Genomic DNA, 449 nt, shown 5'->3' on the forward strand with positions numbered 1-449 from the left:
GTCAGGTACGTCAGTAGATCAGTATTAGTCAAGTTACAGTGTTGGTAATCTGGTAAGACGGTGATGTTAAAAAAAACTCATAGTTCAAGGGTATCGAAAATATTCCAAAAACTGTAAAGCGGCAACCTGTGATCTTTACACCTTGTTATTGGAAAACTAAGTAGAGTACTTAAGTAGCATTGAATAAAGTAACGTGGAAATGGAATGCACGGGCTCCTCTAGGAAACAAATGCAATTTCTACTGGTTATCAGAAAGGTTTTATAATACAAGGAAACAGATTGCTCATGAAGAAGGGATTCTACAAGAAAAGTACTAAGTTAAGCATCTATGGGAATGACCACTCAAAAATGAATTAAATGTGTGACTGTGGAGATGGGCTGGCAGGTGGGAGAGAAAGGAAAAGCCAGGGAAAAGTCCCTGAAACACTGGCCTTTTGTGTCTCATCTAG

The sequence above is a fragment of the Chrysochloris asiatica genome, unplaced genomic scaffold (genome assembly GCF_000296735.1).
Source record: "Chrysochloris asiatica unplaced genomic scaffold, ChrAsi1.0 scaffold00249, whole genome shotgun sequence".
Taxonomy (NCBI): Eukaryota; Metazoa; Chordata; class Mammalia; order Afrosoricida; family Chrysochloridae; genus Chrysochloris; species Chrysochloris asiatica.